The 22,270-nt window shown below is 41.8% G+C and overlaps 1 protein-coding gene across 11 annotated transcripts in view; it reads right to left on the bottom strand.

The window, feature by feature from the left end:
- The window catches only part of ZNF438 (zinc finger protein 438), a 214,633-nt gene that overhangs the window by 47,894 nt on the left and 144,469 nt on the right, over positions 1 to 22,270 (bottom strand). For all 11 annotated transcript variants that reach the window (XM_029077560.1, XM_029077559.1, XM_029077563.1 and 8 more), the window contains one exon: positions 15,492 to 15,547. The gene's annotated coding sequence lies outside the window, so the exon portion shown is untranslated. The remainder of the gene's footprint in view (positions 1 to 15,491; positions 15,548 to 22,270) is intronic.

Genomic DNA, 22,270 nt, shown 5'->3' with positions numbered 1-22,270 from the left:
GGAATCTGGAATTAACACCTTCTGAATTCCATCAGTTGCATAATGAATCCCCAGTTCACTAAGATATTTTCCCAGGTGACCGCAAAGGCAATAACCATTAGCCTTACATCCATGTCTTTTTCTTTTTTTAAAATGGCATTTAAGCACTTACTATTGCCAGGCACTGTTCTAAACGCTGAGGCAGAAACAAGCTAATCACAGTGGACACATATCCCATATGGGGCTCACAGTTTTAATCTCCATTTTACAGATGAGGTAACTGGGGCACAGAGAAGTTAAGTAACTTGCCCAAAGTCACAAAGCAGACAAATGGTGGACCAGGATTAGAACCCAGGTCCTTCTGACTCCCAGGCTTGTTCTCTACTAGGCCACGCAGTCAGTGTCTTTCAGTCATTTCATGGGTCATCTCCTCAACAAACTCTCATTCTTATCTTCTTGGTAGAAGTTAAAGGAATATTTCTGATTATTATTTTTAACATTACTGTTGAGCCAATTCTCAGAAGAAAGTGGTGGAGTGCAGCATCAAAACTGTTGATGTTTGCTTTTACAAACTCCAAATTGGTTCTGGTGCAGATTGAAAACTTTATGAGAGGCAGTTGCAGTGTAGTATTTGAGATAGAAGCTTTAATCAGATAGATGTTATTTGGAGCCAGCATCATCTTTTCAATTATTAAATAGAAACTACTAAATGCAGAAAGCAAAACAAAACATATTAATCATAAAGCTGCAATGTCCCTGGAGCTTATTTTTTAAGGGATCAGACTAACAAAAATTGGATGTCCAATGTCAATGTCCAAAAGTAACTTTTAAATCATTTCTTTTCCATAGTGAAGTTGGATTTGTCTGGCAGAAGAGTATTTGCTCAGAGGCCTTCCAGAGCAATAAGTAGTTGGAAATGGACAACTCAGGCTGTTTTAAAATAAAACTTTTCTTTAAAATGTGGATCTTTTGTTTTAAAATGGAACAGCTAATAAAACCAAGATCTTTAACTGTTTTACTTCTCTGCCAGGATGGTAGATTAGGGTTTATCGTTCACTCAAAATACCATCCACCACTGCATGTATATTAAGAACATATAGCATGCCTGCCTTGCATTGATTCTCATTTTCATAAGAATTTCAGTACTCCTTCCCTTATCATAGAAATGAACACTATAGATAAGAATTGTCTATAAAGCATGGCCAATAAGGGCTAAAGTAATTAGATGAAGGAAGGAAACATGGTAGTAAAACTGATACCTTGAGAAAAATACAAGAATAGAGGCAAGCCCAATATCCATGAATAATTTTATCTACCTCAAATTACAAATCCTAAACCTTGATGTTTAGTTTTTTTCACTTGGGCTTAATTTTATTAGTTGTCATAATAAACATTCCAGCTAGATATACCGAGATATTTTTAATGGTTTGACAAAGAGGCTAAATTGACTTTCCCAAAATCACAAGCCCAGTTATTCTAATTGCTGGTTCACTGTTCTACTTACTAGAATCATATTACATTGATTTGGGGCCAAGAGTGATCTGAATACCACCAACAGTCACTGAACACTCCAAAATCCTGTATACACACTTTTGGCTTATTGATATGTAGCATAATAAGATTATATCAAAGACAGAGCAGGCTTTTTATTCTAAATTAATAATCGGTCACATTCATTGAGCACTGTGTATACAGCACTGTACTAGGCACTTGGGAGAGTATAACAACAGAGTCGGAAGACATATTTCCTGCCCACAAGGAGCTTACAGTCTAGAGGGAGAGAAAGACAATAAAATAAATTACATATATGATAAGAGCTATGGGCTGAGGGTGGAGTGAATATGCTGAACAAATCCAAGTGCACTGTCCAGAAGAAGGAAGAGGGAAGAAGGGAAATGAGGGCTTAGTTAGGGAAGGTCTCTTGGAGAAGATGTGGTTTTAATAAGGCTTTGATGGAGGAGAGAATGAGAGCATGAATTGTAAAACAGGAATGTGTCTGCCTATTATATGGTACTCTGCCAAGTGCTTAGTACAGTGCTCTGCACACAGTAAGTGCTCAATACATACAACTGAAATGAATAACTGAGACTAAACTCCTTGAGGGCAGGGATCAGGTTTACTTTACTCTTTTTTTAATGTTACTTAAGTGCTTACTATGTGCCAAGCACTGGACTAAGAGCTAGGGGAGACACAAGATAGTCCAGTTGGACACAGTCTGTGCCCCACATGGGGCTCAATGTCTTAATCCCCACTGTGCAGATGAGGTAACTGAGGCACAGATAAGTTTAGTGACTTACCCAAGGTCATACAGCTGACAAGGGCAGAGCCAGAATTAGAACCTAGGTCTTTTTTACTCCCAGGACTGTGTTCTACCTACTGGGCAACACTGGCTTTATTCTCCCAAGCTCCTAGTACAGTTCCTTGTACACAGTAAGCACTGACTCAATACCACTGATTGATGACATTGCTCTACAGGCCATTTCATTCAAGCCCCTAGCCATGCTACTTACTGGTGGGAATACTCTCAGTGGTTTTTAATGATTGTGTGAACAGGTCTTTGTCTTAAAAATGTAACCAATTATTCATTCAATCGTATTTATTGAGTGCTTACTGGGTGCACAGCACTGTACTAAGCACTTGCCACTACACTAAGCGCTCATCTACCTTGGCACAGAGCAAACTATTTTGTGGAAAAGGCTGGATGGAACAGCTACTTTAAGTTGTCAAATTTTTTTAAAAAAAGTTAAACAAATGAGGTTGAAGTTGCCAATTGGTATTTAAGACAAGTTAGGCAGAGGTTGATACCAACCCATAGATCATACTACACTCCTCTGAGCTGCCTCTATTCCTTGCCTACTGAGAATTTCAGCTCTGGGGCATCGTTGTCATTTTGTCACTGTTCTGTTATGGTTTGTTTCCTTTCACACAGAAACACCACTAGAACTATTCAATTGCCAAAAAAGCAAATCCAATTTTCTACAGCAGTGCTAATCGTTTTTTTGCAAAAAACAAGTGAGGATGAAAAAACTTCACCTACAACAGACATCATTGTTTACTGTCACAGTTTTTATTTTAATGATAGATATTTTTAAGTGTGGTGAAGCTTAGATGCTATCATTGAGGGGCAAAATTAATTCACTCCTCATATCCAACATCATTCCAAATCTAGGAAAATAGCAGAATCTCCAAGAGCTATTTTAAAAATGGCATTCCCTGCAGTATCACAGTCTTATAATAATAGCTAGCAAACTGGTCGTGAAAGAACCACAGGAAAAATGCATTTTCTCCATCAAAAGAATCAGGTAGATGGTGGCTAAAATGCTTCAGTGGTAACTGATAGACTTCTTCAAGAAGACAACCGTTTTTGTAAAATTAAATTCTTAGTCTTGTCCTAAATGACTTTCCAGATTGATTAGCATCGTCTTCTAATTGGCTAGGTTGTCATTATTTCATTGGGATACTATGGTCTTCAATTACACCTTGTGCAAATCAGTTTTGTAATTGATCAGGGAATGTGTCAGTGCCTACAGGGAAAGAATTAGCAGGCCTACTAGAGAAAGGAGAACAAAAAGTAATTTATGCTGGGTATGAACTCACAAAAACACAACATTATTTTAGTCAAGTACATAACTGTTTATCCATACATCAGCTTCCAAATGTCTTTATAGCAAACCAAGGCAAATATGCTTAATTTAAGCAAGTTTGGATCTCCCAACAAATTTTGATGCATGCCTGTCCTAGGTAGCCCAAACAGGTGTTTTGGTGATCCAAATTTTCAGTTATCTGGAAAAATTCAGGCCAAATTAGTTTGAATAACTGACTCTCTATTGGGTTATGATCCAGAGCACTAACAGTTTCAAAGGGGTAGATGATGAGGTGGCGACTTTCACACCTCAAAATAAAACTGAGTCCATCCATGCAGTCATCTCTGGGTGACAACAAAGCAACCCACCCTCCTCTCACTGTGCCCTAATACCTACACACCACCTTCCTCCGTGACTTCAAAATGCTTTATCCATTTTTCCACAATTCCCATTTGTCCTTAATATCATCAAATCCATCCCTTTTCTCCCACATGCTCCCAACACCCCTAATTTATTTTACTTGTCCCTTCCCTAGCTTGCAGCGCACTCCCCCACTTCCCCTCCCCATTCAAGAACCACCCTTGGGCACAGGGATCGGACAAGGCCGGGGCAGGATGGGGGAAGTTGGTGGTGACCCCCCTCTCTGGTGTCCCTGCCCACCTCCATCCCTTTGAGGCACCAGAAGTGGGAGCTGTAAAGTAGTGAAGGGACTAGTCAAAACACAAAACAAGTAAAATGAAACAATGAAGTAGTAGTGCTGAACAGGAAAAGGGGTCAGCCGGGGGGAAAACTCTGCAGTTGGGTTAGGGAGGATTTGGAAACACTGGCTGAGGAGCATGTAAGTGTTGGGGAAATGGGAAAAATTCAATGGGGGGATTGGGAGAAAATTTTTTAAAGAGTAGTGGGCAGGGAAAGTTGGGTGGGAGAGGACAGGATTGGGAAGGAATGAAGGTGGGTTGCCTGTGAGAAGCAGCGTGGCTCAGTGGAAAGAGCCCGGGCTTTGGAGTCAGAGGCCATGAGTTCGAATCCCTGCTCCGCCACTTGTCAGCTGTGTGACTGTGGGCAAGTCACTTAACTTCTCTGTGCCTCAGTTACCTCATCTGTAAAATGGGGATTAAGACTGTGAGCCCCATGTGGGACAACCTGATTCCCCTATGTCTACCCCAGCGCTTAGAACAGTGCTCGGCACATAGTAAGCGCTTAACAAATACCAACATTATTATTAAAATGGGGATTAAGACTGTGAGCCCCACGTGGGACAACCTGATTCCCTTGTGTCTACCCCAGCGCTTAGAACAGTGCTCGGCACATAGTAAGCGCTTAACAAATACCAACATTATTATTATTATTATTATTAGTTGCTATCCCTGGATACCATCTGGGGCAACCAGATCATTTTCTTGGACAAGTAAAAGTTTCAAGGAAATAATATGAGGTTTAACAATACCTTTCCTCTAACCTGTGAAATTGACAGCACAGTATTTTGTTTTAGCTTTATGATGCAAAATGAGAAACAAATTCAGAAAACCAAGTTCACTTCATCCGGGAATGTACAGGACCATACTGATGGATGAGAAGCAGTAAAGTGTCTTATTTATTTATTTATTTTGGTATCGTCACTAAAGTGACTCTCAAAGACGACAAAATTCTGTTGAGGTAAAGAGAATCCTAAGGAGGAAAAGTCCTTAAGGCAGAATTAAACAGACCTGCAACTATCAATCAGTCAAATGGTATTTACTGAGTCCTTACTACTTTCAGTGCAATGAATGAAAAAATAGCTAAATATACAAAATAAAATCTGATGTAAATCCTCAATAGAAACTTTTCTTTAATGGCCAGAATGTGGAGATTCATTAGTAAAATTCTGGGTGGACTCTCCAGAAATGATCAGAATACATTAGAGAGTCATCATTCGAACTAACTGGAACCCCAAACCATGTTTAGATTGCTATCCCAGGAGGGCATCATCCAAATTTAGGAAGGATGGCCCTGGATTTCTGGAGGCTGCTCTGGACAATTTTAGAAGAACGTTGACGTGTCCTGGAATTGGCCTTGTCCCTGCCACCCTGGACAGACTGTCTTGCACTGATCTTCAAATGCTCTTGCTCAGCAGAAGAGCTTGGATCTCCAGGTCTTGCCTGGGGTATGCTCAGGATTCACTCGGTTTAAGATTTACAGCATTTGGGGACTGAAGTACGGATATTCCAGAATACTTTAACTAAACACGTCCCCTTTCACTTCTCCCTTCCCCTCCCTTAGTGTGGCTAAGAGGGAAAGGGAAGGCCCAGAGCCTAGGATCGGAGCCTGGTTTTTAACAAAAATAATCTGATCAGTTTATATTACATCCAATCTGGGAAATCTAAATAAAAATCTCAAGCCATCAAAAAGATTATACTATAAATAACAAATGCAATACTTTTATATTTCATTTTTATAAAGATCTCTTGAGACTACTAGCCAATTTGTCTTTAGTTTTTCCAGGGAATAACTTTGTTCAATTCTGATGCTTTTCAAAGCATTCAGCTAAGTACTGAATTTCCAAGAAACATTTAAGGACTTCCATGGCACCCATTTTAAATATTAAAACCTCAGTTGATTTAGCTGGAAAATAGCCCCAGGGAATAAATACAATAGATGGAATGAGAAAGGTTCTCTAAATTTGTATATGCTCCATCCTGGGAATAAATTAGGCCTTTTTAGAAACTACCATGGGGGTAAACCTATTTGGAAAATCTCTGTTTCAGCCCTATGACAGAAACCCTGGCCACTGGAAAGGGTTAAGGCAAGCTCAGCCATACCTAATTTAATCCCAAAGAGAAACGCATACTCTGGGAGAATCAGGCTTAATATAGCACTACCAGGACTGAAAATGTGTGGTAACAGAATCACTGAAGTATTAATGGAGGGGAAAGATGGCAGATGGCAAGTGAGTCATTTTTAAAACTGAAGATTGAAAATTCCAAGTAGTCACACAATCTGTAGAACAAAGTAAGACTAAAACAGCATCCTGAAAATGAGTTTCATTCTACAGACCTGGACTCCAAATTTAGACCTTACACAGCCACCTCTCGACCAATAATGAGTAATGCCATTTAAGGTGAGGGGTCAGTCACATCAGGGAGGGTTCTGAAAAAAAATGATTCAGCAATTCCAGGATGCAAAGGAGTGGGGAAAGGTTGGGGGGCAGGGGGGAGAAGGGGAGGAATGGGATGTGTGTGTGTTTGGAAGGGGGGGGGGGGAAGAGTTTACTCTAGTTTACTATTTTGTTTTGTTTTGGTGGTCAAAATATACTCACACTTCCACTCGGATTCTTTGGCAGGGAAAGTTTTCAGCAGCTCTACAGTAACCAGAATACGATTACCAGGACAGCCCTCATACCGGCATACCTTAAGTGGTTACAGTGGTTCAAAACAGGCTCACAGTGATTTGGCTGCTTCAGTGTTGCTGAAAAAGCTTCTTTACAAATACAGGTAGTCCAAACAAAATGGTAGGAAGTGATTAAAATACTTCCCCATCTTAGCTGTTGCTCAAAACACATCTCTAATGAGAAAAATAAGTAACAGCTCATTCCTGAATAAAGATCCTTATATTATCTTAACACTTAGGACAATGCTCTTGTATAGCGTAAAGCAGTCAAGAGGACACTGCTATTACACCAACCTCCTAATATAGTGCACCATTCCCTACAGGATGATTTTGGATAGATTGTACTGCTCACCTGTCCCCTGAGAAAAGAAGGCACTTTCTTGCTTCTCTGAAGCAGGCAGATTCCAGAATCTTAGAGGCATCAAAAGTTTTGGGTTTTTCCCTCCCTTGGCTAACTGGACAATGGTATGGCAATAGTGTAATTATTATGGACAGAGGAGCGGGGGGACGTGGAGGACATCTAGCGTGGCTCATTGGAAAGAGCCCGGGCTTGGGAGTCAGAGGTCATGGGTTTGAATTCCGTCTCTGCCACTTGTCAGCTGTGTGACTGTGGGCAAGTCACTTAACTTCTCTGTGCCTCAGTTACCTCATCTGTAAAATGGGGATTAAGACTGGAGGCCTCATGTAGGACAACCTGATTACCCTGTATCTACCCCAGCGCTTAGAACAGTGCTCTGCACATAGTAAGCGCTTAACAAATACCAACATTATTATTATTATTTTAGAAAAATGGCCAGCAGAGTGAGGTATGGAGTGGAGAGGGGAGATTCCAGAAGCAGGAAGACCAGTGTGAAGGCTGATTTGGTAGTCAGGTAATGCCTACCGCCTAGACCAAGTGGTTCCTACTGCCCCATCTCCCTCTCCTTCCTGACCTGCCCCTGCCTGCCTCAACCCCAGTCTGCATCACTCTGCCCTGAAGAGAGGATGGCAGGGTGGCCACTTATTTCCTCGGACAGAAGCAGTTGCCCTGCCCTCCATTTACCCAACACAACCTCGGGTATCCATAGCAGACTTGTGAGTTGGCCTAGGCAAGTTAATTTTCTTTGTGGAGGTGGGGCAGGAACAGATGCACAATCTGTGGGTGCAGGTTCAGTATCTAATAAAAACACTAACTGTGATATTTGTGAGGCACTAAGTGCCAAGCACTGTACTAAAATGCTGGGGGTAGATATGGATCATCAGTCTTGTGACACTATCAGCAGCATTGGGTGAGAGCCTTCTTTAGATGACGCACCATTCTAGGCCCTGGTATATAGCAAACTATAAGAATTTTAAAAAGGGATGCACTGGGCACCCTGAGAAAAGAGGAAAAGTAGAAGCCAAAACCACTTCCGTACAAAATATAAAAGAACAGAAAATCCTGAAGTTTCAGCTAAGTAGGCAGCTTCAAAGGACTTTCCAGTCATATAGGCAAGTAGTGAGATGGCCTTTTTGAATTATACCTACCTTCCAAGTAGACTGAACAAGAAATAAGGTCATCTTTAATGTAACACTGGAATTTATTCAAGTAAGATTCAGCAAATTCTAAAACCCCACAGCTGATTTGTCAACTATCTGGCTGCAAAATATGACTTTAAGAGATGAATCTGTTCCCTTATTGTTTCTTTCTGGAAGGGATTTCTTCTGGGATTGTGCAGCAAAGGAATGAGCTCTTATCCCATCTTCCCCAGGAAGGAGGGGGAGATTTTTATCCTTACAAACAGGAGGTTCGCCCACATGTTCACCTGGGACAGACTTGGCCGGTACATGCAGGCTACAAGGTTATAGGAGCCTGGGAATGTTTAACATCAAGAAAGTAATTACAGCCCAGCGAGATCAGAGGGAATTACACAGGAAATGTGAATAGTAACCCTTTCATGCCAAAACCCCTGAAAACTGCTGCTGCCCACTCAACGACTACCCAAATCGAAACAAAAGGGAAAAAACCCAACATTCATGCACATGTATATATGTGTACACACACACAAAATTAGCTTGTGTTTACCCTAGTGTTTAATACAGAGCTTGATACAGAGTAAATGCTTTACAAATACAGATAGATTGCAAATGAATAAATTCAGAAAGCTTGTGATACAATTTATCCTAAAGAAGAGAACCTTTGGATTTCCTAGCTACCATGAGAGCCCTTCACAATTGGGTTACACAACCCGGCCGAATGCCTAAGAAATCTGGAGACCTCTGTACGGTCTCTCACGGGGGGAAAGAGCAGCCTCTGGCAGACTCATCAGAGGTATGGGAACGTGGTTCATCTGAAGCTGACCAAACAAATAGTCTCCACCCTACATGGTGGTCAAACATCTTGTTCCTATTCAGCCTGTAGGGAAAACATTCCTTCCACAATAAACAAAATGTTATCGAAGCAGAAATGCTTGACTCCTCCTTATTCTACCCCACATAAAAAAGCAGCGTCCGTACTCAAAACCAAAAGGCTGAAAACCCTGCAAAAGTGGTTCGGCTGTTTTCTGCAGTGAATTCAGAAAAGTTTAATTCCCCAAAGCGGAGGGAACCAGAGGAGCTTGATTGTGGGTGAATCGAGTTACAAAGCCTATACGTGCCAGTGTAGAGAGAGGTGTGAGTGGACAGATATTCCTCTCCATTATAGACCCCTGGGAGGGATTTCAATCAAGAACGCTGCCATTAGTCTCCCCACTGAGAAAAAAATGTGCGTTTCTCTCTAGCCACCAGGAGGAGAAACCCTATAAGCTCATCAAAGAAGAACTAAGGTGGGAGCAAGAGACAAACAAAGGAAAAAGCGATAATGCGGATTCTTCATTTGGTTAAAACTGGGAAGAGAATGTTCTATATTTAACCCTTGATGGCCCACACTAAGGACGGGGAGAGGAGGCAAGAATGAATACAGAACAAGAGATGATTCAAAGTAAGGACGGGGATGTGGGTATGGAAACCCCAAAGGGCACGTCCTCTCCCTTCCTGTGGTCAGGGCACTCTGCCACCACGGTTTCTCTGCGGGCCCATCCAGCCTAATAAAGACTTGCAGTTATCCACAAAGATTGGGATTGGGTATACTTTATATAACTGATTTTTTTTTTGACATATTGGAATTGGAGCACATCTGGGTTCCATTTCCAATCCAGGAGAAGGATCTGGGCAGGGTGGGACAGGATGGGGAAATGGGGAGGGGACTCTCTGGACCCCACCCCAAGTCAGAAACAGACCTTCGCCTGCAGCCCCTGCTCCAGATAACAGCGGCCTCACATGGAGCTCCCGGGGACCAAAGCCACGGTTATATAGCGTATCCTCAATCCCAAATCCTCGTCGATGACTGTGAGTGGGCTCGGGGAGAGGTATCCAGGTTGTCCGGAGAGAACAATTTCCGGAAATTAGTCCACATTTATATTTAAAGCTAAAAATGCTTTTGAGAGAGACAAAGTCGATATTTCCGACAGACATGACCCTCTTTTCTCTTAGGCCACTGTGACTTCATACCCCTCCTCCTCACGGTCTCCTTTCCGATTCCTACATTCCACCTTGCATCTCCCAGTTCCTGTTTCCAATTCCATTCCTCACAGACCACCTGCTCCTGAAATATTTAAGTGCTTACTCTGTGTCGAGCACTGTTCTAAGCTCTGGGTAATTACAAGTTAATCGGGCAGGATACAGTCCCTGTCCCACATGGGCCTCACAGTCTAAGTAGGAGGCAGAACAGGTATTGAATCTCCATTTTGCAGGTGAGGAAACTGAGGCCCAGGGAAGTTAAGTGACTTGCCCAAGGGCACACAGAAGGTACATGGCAGAGCCTGAACTAGAAGCCAGGTCCTTTACCTCCCAGGCCATGCAGCTTCCCTGTGAGATGTGATTCTCACATCGACTCCTCACTTTGCGCCTAGATGGCATCTTCCTTATTCCATATGCTTTTCTTTCTTTGGCCTCCTGTGTCTGATCTCAGGTCTCCTGGTTCCCGCAGGAGACAGGGCAGGAAATGACTTAGCTCTGCACAGTTTCGCAGAAAGGATCTCCAATTCCTCAGAGGACACCACTGAACATGAGTCAGCACTGTCGCCCGTGGGTAAGGCAGCAAGTATAATTGTTATGTAGGAAACCATGAGGTAAATCTCCCTCTACAGCCTGCCCCGGACAAGCCACTGGAGCCGAGAGCCCTAGCAGCGGGGCTGTGGGAGGCCTGTCAAGGATGTGTGGGGAGGAAAGGATTTTATCTTCTCTCCTGCAGGGCCCTTGCAGTTCAGTCCCCCTTGAGAGAAGACACCTAAAAACACCGACATGTGTCTGCTAACTCTGTTGTATTGTACTGTCCCAAGCTTTGCACATAGTAAGTGCTCAATAAATACGACTGACTGATCAGGTTCCAGATTGGTTCACCCCGTCTCAGTCAAAATAATGATAAGATGGTATTGATAATAATAATAATAATAATAATGGTGGCATTTGTTAAATACTTACTATGTGCCAAGCACCATTCTAAGCACTGGGGGAAATACAAGGTAATCAGGTGGTCCCACATGGGGCTCACAGCCTTAATCCCCATTTTATAGATGAGGCAAATGAGGCACAGAGAAGTTAAGTGACTTGCCCAAAGTCACACAGCCGACAAGTGACGGAGCCGGGATTAGAACCCATGACCTCCGCCTCCCAAGCCTATGTTCTTTCCACTGAGCCATGTTGCTTCTTGCCCACATCCTGCCTCTGGCCTGAAACTCCCTCGTAGCCTACACTCTCCCCACCTTCAAAGTCTTAAGGTCATATATCCTCCAAGAGCCCTTCTCCAACTAAGCCCTCATTTTCCCTACTCCCTCTCTCCCTTCTGTGTCACCCTTGCACTTTGATTTGTACCCTTCATTCAGCCCACCTTCAGCCCCATGGTGCTAAATGCCTAAGCACCCTGCTAAATGTGAGGGTAGATATAACAGGATCAGATCAGACCCAATCCCTCTCCCACCACGCCACCATCTAAGAAGTAGGACGCACAAATATCTTATCCCAGTTTTACAGATGATGAAACTAAGGCCCAGTGAGGTTATGTGACTTGCCAAAAGTCTCACAGCAGGTCAGAGACAGATCTGGGACACCTCCTCACTCCCAACTCCAGAATCTTCCCACTAAACCATGCTGACTGCCTTTCACTAGTCTTAACTTGCCAATCAGAAACAAGAGAGCAGCAGCAGTCCAGAAGATGGCTCCACCTTACCCTTTCATAGGTAAAAACCTCAATTCATCTGTTCAAAGGCCTTGTGAAGGTTCAGTGTAGGCTCAAGGAACCAAAGCACTGGAAGGGATGTGACTGTCAATTTCCAAACGACTTTATTTCTCAGGGAAAATTAGATAAACCGGGAGAATTTCAGGTTTCAATCCTTCCTCCCCACCACAAATTAACTCCCCTTTATTTTTTAATGCCATTTGATAAGCACTTGTTGTGCGTCAGGCACGGCAGTAAGCGCTGGAACAGAGGCATGGCTTAGTGGACAGAGCAGGAGCCTGGAAATCTGAAGGACCTGGGTTCTAAGTATCTCGGCTCTGCCATATGTCTGCTGTGTGACATTGGATAAGTCATTTAAATTCTCTGGCCCTCAGTTACCTCATCTGTAAAATGGGGATTAAGACTGTGAGCCCCATGTGGTACCAGGACTGTGTCCAACTCGATTACCTTGTATCTACCCCAGTGCTTAGAACAGTGTTTGGCACATAGTAAGTGCTTAACAAGTGCCATAATTATTATTATTACAAGCAGAATATCACCATATTCAATAAGAACCAGAAAAGGTTGGGTGGCTTCTAAATCCTGAGAGCCAAATTCTGTGAAAGAAATCATACACAAGCACACCAACATGGTTGGAGAGAAATTGTTTTTCTTCGGGGGGCCTCGATTCTGAACCAGGCGAACACACTCTGTATGACATTTAGATCCACCAGTCCACCGGGATTAGATTCGTCAGTGTTTCCACCACTCAGCCCCCAATTTCAGGGTTTGTAATACAGTTAGCTATGTGCTCAAACTTGGCATACAATACCTTTGCCTGGGAGGCCAAATTTGCCCCACCCTGAAAAAAAACCCTCAAGCTGTTTCAGGTTATAAAACTCTGAATCAATGTTATAGAATTTTATTTTTTTTTTAGAACTTTTACAATTCAAGGTTTTGGTTTTTTAAAGGATACTTTATTCTGCAAGCCAGCAGATCAGATATACTTTAAAGTATCCTAAGTCAAATTCCCAAGTACTGAATTACCGTAGGAACAATTCACTGCTTTACTCCTTTTCAGAGACCAATTCTCCTATCACATAAAACTTTCAGAAGGAGAGTTTAACTTGCAAGGTGCCCTGGGATGTATAAGAGAACCTGATAGCCACAATTTCCGTAAGGACTTTTAATACCAAAAAAAACCAAAACCAACAACCCAATTAAGCTCTTTACAAAAGATGTTTATGTAGAGCTGGACCAGAAGACCTACTTTATTTCTGTTTCTGATGATGGAGTCTCCTGTCAAGGACAGTGGATGAGCCTCAGTTCTGAGTCACCAGAACTGAGAGACTACATGGAGGAATTGATTGCAGTGCTCGTGGTTTGTAAAGTACCATCTGCACTCTCCTTTCCCTGTTAGGTACAAGACAATCAGGTTGGACCAAGTCCCTGCTCTACAAGGGGCTCACAGTCTAAGTAGGAGGGAGAACAGGTCTTGAATACCCATTTTACAGATGAGGAACCTGAGGCCCAGAGAAGTTAAGTGACTTTCCCAAGGTCACACAGCAGGCAAGTGGCAGTGACCCAAGCCTAATCTGGCCCAGACTGCCCTGCTGCTACTGCTGAGCACACAACAGAGAGAACCAGAGCCTCAGGAACTAGGACCATGGAACTCAATTATGTCAACCAAGAGACGTTCTTGATCTGGGTAATGTTTTGATCCAAAGATACAGGCTTTTGATCTGACCAACGATCTATCAGGTGAGGTCATCATAATCCCCACCAATTTATCTTGACTGAATGCCATGTGCCACCAGCAGAGCGAGATATAAATTCATTTTTTAAACAATGTCTAACACATCACGGTGGATACGCTAAGGAAAAGATCAAAATGTCTAAAAGGTTTCGAGAAAAAACAGAACCAATACATTAGGTCAACCTTCTCTTTTGAAAGGAACACAAGGTATTTAAATTCCCACCCTGGCCAGAGCATGAAAATCAATTTAACTGTCTTCAAAAGCTGGAAGTCTGAACTGACCCTAAAAAGTTCCAGGGAGACCAGGTATGATAAAGATTGATCTTAAGACATGTGAGCTATGCCCCGTAGCCAGTAAGAGTAAAGTAAGCCTCACAGTTCATCTGTGGCCAGAAAAAAAGGACATTTGCAACTTGGTTATTCTAAGAGTGTCACATGTTTGGTTGTTTCGGAAGGACTGAACCTTAAGCTCAGTACAGTAGGATGAAACTATTTAAGGACTGGTCTCTCTGAATAAAGCCAATTTGTTTTTCTAGATTAATCCTTTCTCACAAAAGGGCCTGAGGTTTGTGCACAGATTTTTTCCATCTTCCCAGCTAAAAGCAAATACAGTGAAATCCCATTTTCTTAGGGACTATGGGTCAAGTATTCTTGCATTTATCTAACCTCCTGCTACTTTCCTTTTGAATGCAAAAAAGTATAAAACTTCTCCCATAAATGTGATTTCACTATTCTGTGCCTAACCACCAGCAGTAGCAAGGATAGATGATCTTCCTAGCCTACAACTTGTTTCTAATTCATGGCCTTAAATAGTTATTCCCTACTCTAATGAACTAGAGAATCATTCTCAACTGCTACAGCCTGGTCGTTAGACTCAATGAATCAATCAATGGAATTTACTGAGCACTTACTGTGTGCAGAGCACTGTACTAAGCACTTGGGAGAGGACAATACAGCAGATTTGGTAGATACAATTCCCGCCCACAAGTAGTTTACAGTCTAGAGGGGGAGACAGACTCAGTCCTGGATTGGCATGGCAGTTGGGCATAATAATCTGTATTATCTGTATAGTAAAGTACTTACTATAGGCCAAGCACTGTACTAAGCACTAGAACTGATACAATATAAGATGGTTGGACATAGTCCCTAATCCATGGCGTATTTACAGTCAGAGTAAAAGCGGAAAAAGGAACTAAATCCCCATTTTACAGATGAGGTAACTGAGGTACAGAGAAGTTAAGTGACTTACCCAAGGTCAACCACATGCAAGTGGCAGAACTGAGATTAGAACCCAAGTCCTCTGACTCCCAGGCCTAAGCTCTTCCTGCTAGGCCATGCTGTTTAGGACCTGATTACTTAAATCTTTTTGAGGCTAATACAGTTTCTTTAAAAAAAAAAAAAAGCGAGCGAGCAAGAGAGAAGGGAGTCTCATTTTAGTTTCATTAAAACATTTGGAACATCAGCAACACTTTCAGGACTGGCAAATTTGAAGATGGAACATTCACACTTGACTCTAGGTGGTGAGGATCAAATAACTGATTTCCATCCTGGCTGACTCTGAAAAAAGGCAACATTAAAACTTCGTGTTACTCACTTGTCATCCTCCGTAAGTCCTTTCACACAGTCATCTCAGGGCAGTTTGATACGTATCTATAAAGAAAAATAAATAAAAACAGTTTTTCAAAGAAGAAACCCAAAGGAATTTGAGAAAATAAAAAGGAAAGAAAGGAAAGGGAGAGAATGTATGTAGACACCAATATTAAGCTTTTTTGCTCACAACCAAGGCAAGTTTAGAATGAATCAATTCCTTTTTCTCCCTCCAGAAACAAATTCCCCAAACCCCACTGAACTGTTCTTTGACAGCTTTCACTTAATTATTCTTTACATTCATTTGGAGAGAGGTTCCCAACATCAATTCAGGCTTTTCTCTGTTACAAAACTGTGCCTTACATCTATTACATAACAACTCCAAGGCATTTTTCCACACTTAAGGTAGAAATGATCATTATATTTTTAGACAATCTCAAAGAATTTGGTTGTGGAGGGAGTATCAATTTGCAAGTCAATTTGGCCCTAATTATGATCTGATTGACAGAGAAGGATGCCTAATGATAGATATAACCATTTTCTAGCAAAGAAGGGACTAACAAAAGGAAACTCTATATTTTTCAAGTACACAGACACAGTCCCTTCCTTGTTAGCAAATGATTATGTCTAACATTGGGCATCCTTCTTTGTCAGATTGTAACAAACACACACTAAGACACAAATACATGTATACATACTTGATGTGTTAATATATATTTTGAAATATATATGTGCATGCACACACACACATATGTATGTATATTTCAATATATAAATATATCAAGTCCAAGTCTTCAGATCCTGGCCATTATGTCTCTTGGTCACCTACCACCTTATTGGTCCATTACCAAAGTGAAATAATTTAACCTACTAAGATTTTCCCCAAACCCTCAAAAAGAAAACAGCAGTCTTATCACCACTGAAAAGGGTGTGCTGAAATAGGTAAAGTTGAATATTAAAAATACCATTGGGTAGAGAGAAAGAAATGGGTGATAGTCTTGGCTACCCATAAGAGAGACCAGATTCCCTTGACCAAGGCTTTCACACCTTTCATTTACTCCTGGAATTTTCATTTACATTATTATTGTTAATAATTATAACAGATGTTATTGCATGTCATTTTTAGCATTTTGACTCTGCTATATAAACTGAACTTTACATAGCCAAAACCTTTCATTCATTATTAATCCTGGAAACTGATGGGTTTAATGAAACTGTTCTACTTATTATGGCATTTGTTACATGTTTACAATGTGTCAAGCCCTTTTCGAGCACTAGGGTAGATACAAGTTAAACAGATTGGACACAGTCCCTGCCTCACATGAGGTTCAGTGTATGAGGGAGGGAGTACAGGCACTGAATCCCCATTTTACAGGTGAGAAAAATGAGTCCCAGAGAGGTTAAGTGACTTGTCTAAGGTCACCCAGCAGGCAATCATCACAGTTGGGATTAGAAGGACAGTCCTCTGACTCCCAGACTCGTGCTCTTTCCACTAGGCCATTCTACTCCTCCTTTGGCAAAGAGGTAGTTATTATTATGGTATTTGTTAACTGCTTAACCATATGCCAGGCAGTGTACTAAGCACTGGGGTGGATATAAGCAAATCAGGTTGGATACAGTCCCTGTCCCACGTGGGGCTCACAGTCTCAATCTCCATTTTCCAGATGAGGTAACTGAGGCCCAGAGAAGTGAAGTGACTTGCCCAAGATCACACAACAGGCAGTCCTAAATGCTTAGCTTGTCCTGTAGTCTCTAATCTCCTTATCAAAAGGGATCTCATCTGCCAACTCTATTCTATTGTACTTTCTCAACCACTTAGTACAGTGCTCTGCACACAGCAAATATTCAATAAATGCCACTGGTTGATTGACTAGTTATGTAACTGCTTCCTACAAATGCACTTTGAAGATAGATAAAGTTATCGCCATCTACTGCTTTTCTTCAATCTTCCAGGACAAAAAAAAAATCATGAGTGTGCCTTTATTAGACCAGGTCGGTGGCCAGTCTAGAACAGAATTCTAACAGTACCAGAAGAAGCTGAAGGAACTCTGACAGTTGCCCTCATTGCCATCCATCCATCAATCAACTGCATTTATTGGCGTACTGAGTGCAAGGGACGGTACTAAGCACTTGGGAGAGAATAATGTAGGAGTTGGAAGACCTATTCCCTGTGCACCAAAAGGGAACAGACATTAAAATAAGTTAAGGGTAAGTACATAACTGCTGTGGAGCTGAAGATGGGGTGAATAAAGTACTTCTGAATCCAATGATCTGAGATACATACCAGTCAAACTCCATAACCTTTTTCCCTCTGCTAACACACTGACCTCCATCCACGAAGCTATCCCAACCCTTCTTGAAACCACATATATTTTCATCCTGCAGTAACTTCTTGGGGAAATGAATTCCACATGTTTACTACCTGCTATTTATTTTGAACCTAAAGATCATAAAAAGGACTGAGAGAGATGTGTGGAGGTTCTAATAACTCTGAAAACTATACCAAGAGGAGGAAATAAATATTCCTAAATGCTATCTGTTTCTTTGACAATGATGTCAACGGATTTATGCAAGCTGCTCTGCTTCTTTGCCTCCGACTCCGGAAATGGAAATTAAATGGTACTCCCAAATAATGGCAGAAGTGAAAATAGTGAGGGGAAATGTAGCTCTGGGTTTGTCCCACTAGTATGTAACTTACAAATTTTTTTTGCAAAATCAAAGATGTTTGGAATACAGCAAAGGCCTGTTAGAACGCAGGTGTCTAGGGACAAGAAAGACACCTGCTTTCCAACAGAATTACTACTACTAATCTTTCCTTCTCCCTCCAATTCTGGTAGCCTCAAGCCTCATTTGGAAAAATACTCAGCCAATAAACAGGAGACAGCATTGGTTGAGCAGGTGGCAGAGAAGGTGAGTTGGCTTTCTTGGCTAGGTTCCCTGGGGGCTGGGAAGGAAATGTGAGTCTTCAAAAAGGCCTTCCTCTGCTCCCTGCCCACTTCATGACGAAGGCATGATTGACAGAGAAAGCTTGTATAAGTGAGTGGGAACTCTTAGAGGAAAAAGGAACAGGGTGAGCAAGAAGTGGAGGGGTAAGCCCAGGCCTGTGGCAATCTAACTGGGGGAAGAGCCATGTTTTAAGGATCTTTCATAGGATAACTGTTAGGAGGAAAAAATACATATCCTTCCCACTTCATTCCTACTGAGGTAGGGGGTGATTGTTTCTTGGTTCTCAAAGAGCTTGCAAGTCACCCACCTAAATACAAAGGCAATTTTATTTCCTTTCAAGCAAAATATGAAGCAGAATGGATGCAGCAATAAAATTCACTCCATAATTAGGCATCTGATTATGCTTGTCCTCATTTGGGATTTGAACTGATAATATAATATGTGACTGCTTGACTCGCATATACTTTTGGTATTCTATTCACTTCTGAACATTAGGTATTTTTTGTACTGGCCCATTTTCCTGGCTTCTGTACCATTATCATGGGTAAAATTGAACTCCATCCTGCATACTTGCCTAGAATCTAGTTTGCTTATTTAGGATCTAGTTTGTGGGTCCCTCCTTCCCTTGTCTGATTGCCTGGATTGGAATAAGCTAAACCAAGTTAACAGGACAAAAACGGTGAAATCCTTACTCTCTCTGGTGACGTTCAGCTAGGGATGAATTGCTGTGGACTAAACACATTTCACACCTGAAATGTAAACTCCAACCATCAATCAGTGTTTTTTACTGAGTGCCTAGTATGTGCAAGGCATGATACTAAGTGTGTGGGAGAGATCAACAGAAGTAATAAACAATTCCTGCCCCCGAGGAGCTTTCAATCTAATGAAGGAGACAGGCAAACAAGTATTAATTAGGTATAAAAAGGGAATGGAAGGATGGATAAGTCAATAAATAGGTGCTTAATATAATCATAAAGCAACTCTGTTCAGCCTGCCATCCTTTCTGCATTCTCCCCAAACACCTGGGATAAAAATGATGCGACAGGACTCAGATTTCCGTGCACTAGGCCTACCTCTGCATCCAAGCAAACCATGGTATGAGGCAGGATCATCCCAGCACTGAGAGCATATGAAATCAATCAATGGTATTTTTTGAGTGCATGCTGTGTGCAGAGCACTACACCAAATGCTTGGGAGAGTACATTACAGTAGGGTTGGTAGGCACATTTCCGGCCCACAAGAAGCTTATAGTCTAGATGGGGAGACAGACATTAAAATAAATTATGGATATGGACTTAAGAGCTATGGGGCTGAGGTTGGGATGAATAGCAAGTGCTTAAAGGGTACAGATCCAACTGCATAGGCAACACAGAAGGGAGAGGGAAAAGGGGAAATGAGGGATTAGCTGGGAGAAACTTCCTTGCCTGCCTCCCCTCTACAGGAGTAGTAAGAAATAATAGAAATAGAATTCATTAACAGTACACCTGTGGGAATTAGACCAGTTGCTGTCCCTTGGGGGAAAGGAAAGAGTACAAAACAAATTTGCCTCATATGGCTGCAAAAGACTTAAAATTCATATTTATTCACAATACACTCTAGCAAGTGACACTATGATCTGAATTCTCCCAGAGCTTAAACAACTCCCTGGGATACAGTCCCAGGGAGGCTGCATTAACTCTTTCAGACTACAACAGGTCAGTTCCTGGGACCCTCCAGCTAATATAGCTTCCAAACAGGCTATGATACATGCCCAGTTGAATTGGGTTCAACTGAGTATCGCCTGGTCAGTTAGAATGTAGCTCAGCCTAGGGATACTACTTAAGGAGTGCTCTGTTTAGTGTACGGTCTACATTTACCTTAAGAAAATGGAAAGAAAAGTTTCCTACTTCTTTTATATGTCCCAGTCAAGGTTGGTCAGGTGTGCAAGTGGTATTAATTCTGATGATTAGCATAATGTTACTCAAACCAGTCTCATGACGCAAAAAGATGAGGAAATAAACAGAAGTCTGTGCAAAAATACTTATTTCATACGAGTCCTTCTTATGTAGAGTTGAGGGTCTCCTCTGGGTCCCCTGCTCTTTTTTTACAGTATTTATTAAGTACTTACTATGTATCAAACACTGTTCTAAGCGCTAGAGTAGATACAAATTAATTAGGTTGGACACGGTCTCTGTCCCATACGGGGCTCACAATCTAAGTAGGAGGAGAACAGGTATTTAATCGGTATTTTACGGTTGAGGAAACCAAGGCACAAATAAGTTAAGTGACTTGCCCATGGTCACACAGCAAGCAATTGACAGCGCAGGGATTAGAACCCACATCCTCTGACTCCCAGGACTGTCATCTTTCCACTAAGCCATGCTGCTTCTCCAACTTACATCCTCTCACAGAGCCTTGATCTCACCTATCTTGCTGCCGACCCCTAGCCTATGTCTTGCCTCTAGTCTGAATGCCCTCCCTCTTCATATCCAACATTTACTCTCCCCTCCTTCAAAGTTTTATTGAAGGCCCATCTCCTCCAAGAGGGTTTCCCAGACTAAGCCCCACCTTTCCTCATCTCCTACTCCCTTCTGTCGCCCTGACTTGTTCCCTTTACTCTTCCCCTGTCCCAGCCCAAAAGCATTTATGTACATATCTGTAATTTTATTTATTTGTAATCATGTCTGTCTCCTCCCTACCCGGACTGTAAGCTCGTTGAGGGCAGGGAATGTGTCTGTTTACTGCTGCACTGTACTTTCCCAAGTGTTTAGGACAGTACTCAGCACACAGTAAGTGCTCAATAAATATGACAATGAATGAAACCTCTCCCCAGGTATCATCTCAACACTTTGCATTTACAACATCATATTGCCCTTTTCTACCTATCAATTGACATAAACTGTTGTTTAAGCACTTCTTCCCCTCCCTCTGGAACTCTTCTGTAGGAAGGAACTGGGTCTCCCACAACTACTGTCCTCTTCCAAGTGCTTAGTACAGTGCCCTGCACATAGTAGGCAATCAATATGACTGTTCTTGTTCTGTCTTCAGTAAAATTTATTTAATAGTCCTTAGAGAAATTGAGCTTAACTTCAAAAATGAAAACCAACCAGAAAAGGAAACAATCTGGAGGTTAGCACGACTCTTTAACTCTGACAATATATTAATAAAAAGCAATACAAAAGTTCCAGCAAGCTGTAAAATTTCTCCAATTGTATTCTTTTATTTAAAGTCAATCCAAACGGTTATGCTGTCGGAACTTCCTTTTCAAAATTGAAAGTCTTTTCATGACCTAAATGGAATCACGATTTTATATTTGTTCAACTAGACAAATGGTTGTTGAAGACTTATTATAGACTCTCACTCATATTATATGGGAGTAGGCCAAATGCCTTGAATTTGTCGGGCACTTTTATTCTCCCCAAGAGCTTTCACCTCATATACTCCAACATCTGTATGAAGTCGAGAGAAATGGGTATAATTATTCTCATTTTCTAGGTGAAGAAACTGAGGGCCAGTGATGCTAAGTGAAGTCACAGAGCAGGTAGTTCTAGCAAGGCTAGAACCCAGGAACTCTTGACTCCCAGCTCCACACCCTCAGTACAGAAGACAAGAAACAACAGTAAGATAGTGTACCGAGCACTAGAGCAGGCGGGTGCCAAACGAGCTTAAGGTAGCACCAAAGCCACTCTGCTACCTGGTAATTTGTATTTCAGAATATGGAATCACAGCACAGATGTATGATGCCTCCACAGCGCACAGAGGGAAAACTTTCCAAGTGCTACATTCATGCACCTGCTTGTTTTAACATACAGCATTTCAAAACCAAAACTAGAAGTGAAAGGGAAGAAGGCTTGAAGCGAG

This window comes from Ornithorhynchus anatinus, chromosome 13, assembly GCF_004115215.2.
Source record: "Ornithorhynchus anatinus isolate Pmale09 chromosome 13, mOrnAna1.pri.v4, whole genome shotgun sequence".
NCBI lineage: Eukaryota > Metazoa > Chordata > Mammalia > Monotremata > Ornithorhynchidae > Ornithorhynchus > Ornithorhynchus anatinus.
This window is presented reverse-complemented; position numbering and strand designations above follow the sequence as displayed.